The 8,492-nt window shown below is 39.4% G+C and overlaps 1 long non-coding RNA gene across 2 annotated transcripts; it reads left to right on the top strand.

Moving 5' to 3' along the window:
• The first annotated feature begins 3,717 nt into the window (after positions 1-3,717).
• LOC149380690 (uncharacterized) lies at positions 3,718-5,097 on the top strand. Of its 2 annotated transcripts, none has more exons than XR_016293874.1 (3): positions 3,718-3,894; positions 4,007-4,073; positions 4,825-5,097. It is a non-coding gene; the product is annotated as an uncharacterized LOC149380690 (long non-coding RNA). The 2 variants fall into 2 exon arrangements; XR_016293873.1 differs by having other exon boundaries at positions 4,822-5,097.
• The last annotated feature ends 3,395 nt before the right edge of the window (positions 5,098-8,492 follow it).

The raw sequence follows: 8,492 nt of genomic DNA, 5'->3' as shown, positions 1-8,492 counted from the left end.
AAGCAAGAAAACTCCGGAATTCAACGAGTTCTCCGACGAACTATTCCAGGTAATTGGGATTTAGGTTTGAGGTGCCAAAGGGGAATGGTGCCTAGTATAATAATTGTTTATGTTTATTCGTTTAATCCTAAAACCAAGAGGAACCCTCAGTTAGACAAGACGACCGAATAAGGCTTCGGCCACTAACTAATAAGATGATAAAATGATAGGGTTAAACGATTAGCGGGTTAAGAACCTTGAAGCCTTTAAAATTATGTTAAGCTTCTGTAATAGGTTTTACCCCTTCTTCCTGATGAGGAGGACAACAGGAGGAGGAACGACGGTATCCTCCGGATTCAATCCCGAGAGGAACTGTTCTAGGAGAAGGTCCAGCCTCACAGCTGTCAACAACTTATTCTAAAATACTTAAAGAGCCATATAGTGAAATCAATAAGGTGAATGACGGGCTTTATCCCAATAAGATCTCATCCTGTAATAAGATATGCAGGTAGGCTGTAGACAGCTCCTGTAAAACGTAATGAACCCTTGTCGGTAATGTAGCGGGTGGCATTTTCAAAGGCCCTTTAATGGGAAGTCGATGGGTGGCTTCAGGTGAGTCGACGGGTGGCTTACCTGTCTTAAGGGAAATATGAACCTTGGAGTAACCAGGGATTGGTGAGGGTTTGCTCCCCTCTACCAAGCGCGCATTAAGGCCCTCCTACATGTGCTAGTGGATCCCAGACATTAAAACTTCGGCCTTCTGAGGGCTAGGCTCAAGTTCTCAGAATGGTTTACTCATCTCTCATGAACGGCTGCGGACTGAAGTGTTGATTGGCCAGTCTACTGATGTAAGGCGCCGGTATGAGTGAGATGGATGAGTTTCTAGGAAGACGGTTGTTATCCGGATTCCTATATGATTATGTGTTTGATTGTTTTAGAACGGGGTTCTAAAACTGAATATGTATCTGTTGATTGAATGAGATTTTGTTATCCTGATTGAATAATGGAACTTCTTTATTCTTCTGAACCTATCATCTGCTGTCATCTGCATTTTATTATATGCAACCATGCATCTCATATAGTGCTAGGTTAGATATCCTGCTTACTGAGTGGGTGTGACTCACCCTATAAATCCCTCTCCTTGTAGATAAAGGAAAAGCTCAGGCGAAGCAGGAGTCCTAGTCAAGGTAGATCTCATGACGACCTGTGGCATACGAAATGTCTTTTTGGGAAATGGGTATCAGGTTTTTAAAACTGAGCTTATGCGCTCGTGAAAGTTTTTACATGGTTTTTGAAAGAAATCTTATAATATAATAACGTCTAGATAATTGGCCTGAAACTCTTTTTATGTTTTGAACTCGGTAAGCACGATTTTGGGCCCGTGCTTACGAATAGCAAGTTAGAGTAGTCCGCATTTTTGTTACTCTTCTAAAAACGAAAATTTTTACCGGTTTTTAGCGGACTAGCTCTAGGAACCCTTGTTATTCCTTATATGTAAATTAATTTTATGTCTGCTGTTTTTTTAATAAACGTTTTGTAAAAAAAACGTTTGAAAATGTTTTATGTTCATTTCATTTGAAAATATAAATGGTTTATGAAAATGTTATGGGAAAGGTCGCGTTCCGAGGACGACGGGTGTCATGCGGGTCATGACAGCCTCGTCCATAGCTTGGTCTCGCATATTGTTTCTTTTGTCGCGCAGTGTCTCCAGTCTCAGGACCGCCAAAGATGGTGCTCACGACGTGCATCGTAGCTCCACTTGTTTGTCCTAGGCCCAGTTTTGTCTTGTTGGTGATGGTGACAACCGCGTTGTCTTCTTTTTTTGTTTTGCTTGTGTTGTGGAATCGGGGCTTGTGACGTGTCGACTAACTTCAGTACGTAGTCCTTGAGTTTCCCTTCTCGAATTAGGGCCTCGAGTTGCTTCTGTAGACTTTAGCACTCCCAAGTGAAGTGTCCGTAATGCATGACGGTGACAACCGCGTTGCCATAATGCATGATATTGTCAGCCCATTAGTGCACTTTAACAACCATTAAAAGAAAAAAAAAACATTTGTAAGATTTGAAATTAATGAAAGAATTTAGCCCAAAAATTAGACTTCAACAAAGTCAGCCTCGGCTCGGCATGACACGACCAACCAATCAGATAGACAGGGGCGGCGGTGTGCATGCGTGTGTGGTGGGACTCTTTTATGTGCACACGTATACACAACACACATATCATTCCTTCACAGTATTTGATATTTTTCAACATACTTTGGACATTAATTTCTCATTAACTTTAGCTCCGATTTAAGCAAATAAATAACCAATCTTATCCATCTCACAACAAGGAATAAGATTTTGTTCAAACTTTCCAGTTTCAATGAGTCGACCCCACTCGAATATTTTTCACAAATCAACTAATATAATGATATAAAATCATCTTTCATTAAACAGACAATTATTCCAATATATATATATATATATATATATATATATTTGTGTGAGAAAATAAATCTTACATTCATATTTTTTTTGTTTGAAATTGGATAGTTTTATGTATTTATCATTTCAAAAATGACTATCCCTAGTGTTATTTAAGCTAATCTAACGACTTAACTCTGACATGGATATTAATTAATATTTAAAAAATTTTTGTTTATAAAAAGACTAGTTTCAATACTTAAACAACTCTATAAAAAATATAAATGCAACTAAATAAGAAAAAACAACCTGAATGAAAATAATGCGAACAAATTCAGATGAATAAAAATGATATATTATATATAATATTTGAATAGCGAAGATGATGAAGACCTCGCCGAAGAAGACAAAGATGGTCCGTGGAACGACGATACCGAATGATGGCCACTATACTGCAGTCATATTGTCGTCGTATTTCTATCGCATGCCCGTGTAGTGCCATCGTAAGACCGTTGTACGCCCATCGTATTGGCATCGTTGCTTTGTCATGATCTATCGTGTGGCTTCATCCTAGGGCTGGTCTAAGGAGTTTTAAAAAAATTAGGAGTTTTAAAATAATATATAGTTTTTTATTAGTAAATTGGGACTTGGACATTGTAGCTTAATTTCCCAAAATTTGAGGCATTTTTTTTTTCTAAAATTTAAGGTTTTTTTTATAGTGAAGAAAAATTTTTCGGCATTTTTTTCACTGAAAATTCGAGGCCTTAGCCCATTAACTAAGAGCTCCTCCAATGGGGCACTTAAACCCTCATTCTGAGGGTTTTGAGTTATAAAGTATAAATTTTTGTATCACTCATAATGTATTTTGGAATTTATAAACGAGCTTCCGTTGTTGCAAATAAATTCTCGAGTGAATTATGGTCCAATGAGATTATCGAATTAATTTTAAAAAATGTTAAGGTGATGAGAAACTTGGAAGGAGTGAATGCAATTTCGAGTTCGACTCGAATCTAAATTATTTTTCGATGTGACATTCTGGAAATTAATTTAATAAATAAATTCTCGAGAGTGAGAGTTATTTCCAGGAAACCTTCAATATATTTAAATTAATTCAAACTGAATGAGAAAATTCTCGGATTAAATCATATAATTATAATTAATTCGATTATGGATTAAATAAGGAATTATATGATAGGACCCATTTGCAACACATTTTCAGGACCAATTGTAAGAGAAATTAAAACCGGGGGTCAGTTTGAGGCACCGGCTATAGCTGAGGGTGTTAAATGAGCAATTACGGATTTCTTGCTCATTATAAGCCAACTCCTTCTTCTCCATCTCCACCATCATTACACTCTCGATTCTTCTACCCATCAGACCAAATTATGGAAAGAAAAAAATAGGAAGAAAAGAACAAGTCCGAACTTCGCGAACCAGAAGATGCGCGCGAATCGGAGGAGCGAATCGACGCCGGAGAAGAAGGAAAAGAGTTGCCGGAGTGAGGTGAAGAAGGTGAGACTCTTGTTTTCTCCGATTTCATCCTCTTTTTCCCCCTTGTTGTCCAATTTTCTTCAAGGACTTCCATGGTTTGAACCTTGTTAGACTTGGTTTATTTCTCTTCAAGGTTGAGCGCGCGCAGATTTGGAAGAGGGAATGGTTTAGTGGCGCGCAAGAATTCGTTCGTCAACGAGGTAAGGAAATCCTCGTTCTGCTCATTTCAAGTCCGAAATTGGAATCCTAATTTGGGGGCTTTTCATGATTTAGGGTTCCGATTGGGGTTTTGAATTTCCCTTACTCTATTTTCCGTGAATTGCTTGTTGATTTCTTGAGATTTTGTTTTGGCTTAATAAACTGGTCTGAACAGGGTGATAAAACGGACATGGAGAGTCCGATATATTCTGAGATTATTTCTGTTAGTATTTGTTTCTGGAAACTATACTAATAAGGTTTTTAAAACATCCAAGAACGTGAAAATCCATTATGTATTGAGTGAGATATGAATTTTTGAAATCAGTGTTTCAAAACAGTAAAATTTGGAACTCATAACCTGTGAACAAATTTTGCAGGCTTTTTTTGAGATAGTTTTTTCTTGATTCAAATTCGGCTTATAATATGTCTTTGAAAAGCTACAGAAATTATCTTTGTTATTAAATTGGAATCGTTGCGTTTCAATTTATGTAGCTAAGTTATGATGCGTTCTTTAACTATTGTCGTGTCGGATCTGAGATTATTGATTTTGTGTTTCAGATTTTCTGTTTGGCTGCTTGGTTTTGGTATGGACTTTGAGATAATGAGATTGCTTTTGGATTGAATTGATTTTGAATCTGAGAATCTGAGTTCCATTGAGTGTAGTGAGTTATTTGATTTTGAGTTTGAAATCTCGGATTCGAAACCGTGCGTGTGAATATGGAATTATGAATTGTTTTGTTCGTTTCGCAGCAGGATCACAAGAAGGACCGCATGCTTAAGCATGAGAAAGAAGGCCCGAAGACTGAACTCGTGAGTTTATTCGCTCGTCAGCATTTGATTCTTTCTTGAGGGTTTAAATTCTCGTTTGAATTTTATTACAGAATATTACAGAATATTATTATTATGATAGTATATTACATAGTTATTAGACATAATTATAGAATATTTTGTTAACCATTATACTACTATGTATGTGTATAAATACCCATCATCGTGAATGAGAAATACAACAATTCTTCTTCAAAACTTGTCTGATAACATGGTATCAGAGCAACGAAATTAGTCATTCCACAGCTCAGAAAATTTGCTCAAAATCACCTCCATTTTTCTCAGAAACTTAAGAAAATTCCCAAATTTCAAACCCTTATTTCCATATTCAAGTTTTGTATCAAAATCACTCATCTCACTAATCTCTTAATCTCACCACCCTCCTAAATCGATCGAGCATCAAATTCCGATCAAGTCTGTACCGATCGACGACCCAGAAGCTTCCCCACGCGTCGACGTCCTCCGTCGCGCGTGCAGTCCACGCGCCCACCTGCCACCGTCCTTTCCCGATCCTGTTATTTTCTGCTGCTTCGTCTACATCTTCTCAGCCAATTCGACTGGTTTATTTCAATTTCTTAGCTCCCGGAACAAGCTTTTGTCTTTATTTCTTACCCTGGTTTATTTCTCTCTGTAACCTAGAAAGTCTGAAAATTATTTAGATTTCTAATTCACTCTCATCTTTGTACGAGAGAGAACTAGTTTGTATCTCGAAGAAAAAAAAAAGAAAAAGCAGCACGTGTATTAAAAAAAAAAACAGCACGTGTATTGATTAAAAAAAAAGGCCGAAAATAAAGCCATCAATGTGTCGGAAATCGTTCCGATACTCTCGAAGATCACGGACCACAAGTTGAGTGGTTCTAACTATCTCGATTGGAGCAAAACCATCCGTTTATTCCTCCGGAGTATCGACAAAGATGATCATCTAACCGATACGACTCCAAGTAACGAGTCAAAGCAAGCATGGCTTCGCGAAGATGCTCGTATTTTCCTCCAAATCCGTAACTCCATCGGTAGTGAGGTGATTGGTCTTGTTAATCACTGCGAGTTCGTCAAAGAACTAATAGACTATTTAGATTTCCTTTATTCTGGAAAAGGGAATCTCTCTCGCATGTTCGATGTATGCAAAGCTTTCTATAGGGCTGAAAAGCAGGACCAATCTCTCACCACCTACTTTATGGAGTTCAAGAAGATCTACGAAGAGCTCAACATGTTGCTGCCCTTCAGTGCCGATGTGAAAGTTCAGCAACAACAGCGAGAGCAAATGGCCATTATGAGTTTTCTTGCGGGACTACCTTCGACCTTTGATACTGCAAGGTCCCAGATCATCTCTGGCTCCGATATTTCCTCTCTCCAAGAGGTGTTCAGTCGCGTCCTTCGCATCGAGGGAACCCCGTCTAACCCTGTTAGCGGAGCCCTACTATCACGAAATACGTATGGCTCAAGTCGTCCTGCTACCTACAAACCTGGAGGCTCGAGAAATCCTGAATCTCTTGTCCTAAAGATACTGCCGCAATCACTTGTAACTATTGCAAGAAACCAGGTCACACCATACAAGAGTGCAGAAAACTTCAGTACAAGAATCAGAAGAACCAGTCAGCTCATGTTGCATCCTCTTCTGACACCTCAGTTCGTATCCCTGCTGACGAGTATGCTAAATTTTCCGAGTACCAGGAATCACTAAGGACTTCAAAACCCTCTGTCACTGCCATTGCCGAATCAGGTAATCCGAATGCGTGTCTTCTTTCCTCATCCTCCAAATGGGTCATTGATTCTGGTGCCACAGATCATATGACAGGTAATTCGAAACTCTTCTCCACCCTTACACATCATGTCCCTGCATCCACTGTTACTTTAGCCAATGGATCTCCTTCCAATGTTATTGGTTCTGGCACCATCACACCTACCCCTTCGTTGTCATTATCCCATGTCTTGCATTTACCCGACTTATCTTTTAACCTCTTGTCTGTTAGCCAACTCACAAAAACATTAAATTGTTCAATCTTATTTTTTCCCGACTCTTGTGTTTTTCAGGATCTCATGACGAAACAGACTATTGGTAAAGGACATGAATCTGGAGGTCTCTACATCCTCGACACATCAAAATCCATTGCTTGCCCGAGTGTCACATCCGCCCTTGAAGAACATGGTCGTTTAGGCCACCCTTCGCTTCCACTTCTCAAGCTACTCTGTCCTCAGTTTCGCTCTGTTTCCTCATTAGACTGTGAGTCTTGTCAGTTTGCTAAACATCATCGCCTTAGTTCTAGTCCTAGGGTCAATAAGCGATCCAACGCTCCGTTTGAGTTAGTCCACTAAGATGTTTGGGGTCCTTGTCCTGTTGTGTCCAAACCGGGTTTTCGATACTTTGTTACTTTTGTGGATGATTTTTCTCGTTTAACCTGGTTATTTTTAATGAAAAATCGTTCAGAATTATTCTCATTGTTTTGTTCATTTTGTGCTGAGATCCGTACTCAATTCAATATCTCTATTCGCACCCTCCGCAGTGATAATGCCAAAGAATACATGTCTAGTCAATTCCAAAATTACATGACCCAAAATGGCATTCTACATGAAACATCTTGTGTTGATACTCCGTCCCAAAATGGAGTTGCTGAACGCAAAAACCGACACCTTTTTGAAACTGCACGAGCCTTGCTATTTCAAACAGGTGTCCCAAAATGTTTTTGGGCAGATGCTATCTCTACTGCATGTTTTCTTATCAATTGTATGCCATCATCTGTTCTTCAAGGTGCGATTCCATACAAAACACTGTTTCCTCAAAAGCCTTTGTTCCCGGTTAATCCGAAAATCTTTGGTAGTACATGTTTTGTTCGGGATGTTCGTCCAAGTCTCACAAAGTTAGATCCAAAATCCTTAAAATGTGTGTTTTTGGGATACTCTCGTCTTCAAAAAGGGTATCGATGTTACTGTCCTGGTCTTCAAAGGTATCTTGTGTCTATCGATGTCACCTTTCTGGAACACTTACCATACTTTACATCTGAGAAACCAACCTTGCCACCTCCCGAGGACGATGATCTTTTAGTCTATTCCATTACTTCACCAGACGTTCCATCTCCCTCACAGGTACCACCTCCCTTAGCACCCGACTCCACAGACACCATAACACCTGACTCCACAGACACCATAACACCTGACTCCACAAACACCACTGAACCTATACTCCTAGCATTGCACCTCATCCTCCTCTGATCAAGATCTACACTCGTCGTATCCGTCCGGTACCACATATGCTCATTGATCCTCCAGAGACATGTCCTACACCGGGTCCTTCGTCATCAGATCCACCTCCGGTCGATGATCTTCCCATTGCATTACGCAAAGGTAAACGACAGTGTACTTACCCCATCTATTCCTCTATCTCATATAATCTTTTGTCATCCTCCTCATATGCCTTTGTTTCATCCCTCGACTCTATCACCATTCCTAAAACAGTTCGTGAGGCATTAGATCATCCAGGTTGGCTGAAAGCAATGACAGAGGAAATGAATGCCTTAGCTGACAATGGTACTTGGGAGTTGGTTACTCTTCCTTCAGGGAAACGGGCAATTGGATGTAAATGGGTCTTTACGGTCAAA

Source organism: Urtica dioica, chromosome 11 (assembly GCF_054948205.1).
Source record: "Urtica dioica subsp. dioica isolate 48M chromosome 11, U.dioica_male_clone48M_v1_H2, whole genome shotgun sequence".
In the NCBI taxonomy this organism is placed as follows: Eukaryota; Viridiplantae; Streptophyta; class Magnoliopsida; order Rosales; family Urticaceae; genus Urtica; species Urtica dioica.
Note: the sequence above shows the minus strand (reverse complement) of the source record. Positions and strands in the feature narration are given on the sequence as shown.